Genomic DNA, 225 nt, shown 5'->3' with positions numbered 1-225 from the left:
GGGAGGGCGCGCAGTGCGCACGCGCTGGGGCCGGCAGCCCCGCCCATCGGCGGTGGGCGGAGCTGAAGGCCACGCCCCGAGCCGTGCCGGCCTCCGCGGTTGAGCAGCGCCTCCTGGCGGCCACCAGAGGCCTACCACCTGGCGCCCGGACTGCGCCCGCCTGAGAGCGGAGGGTTCCAGGCTGGCTGCGCGCGCAGTGCGCGTTCCCGGGGCAGGCACCTTGCC

This window comes from Sapajus apella, unplaced genomic scaffold, assembly GCF_009761245.1.
Source record: "Sapajus apella isolate SASKATOON/1434 unplaced genomic scaffold, GSC_monkey_1.0 scaffold3, whole genome shotgun sequence".
NCBI classification, from domain to species: domain Eukaryota; kingdom Metazoa; phylum Chordata; class Mammalia; order Primates; family Cebidae; genus Sapajus; species Sapajus apella.
This window is presented reverse-complemented; position numbering follows the sequence as displayed.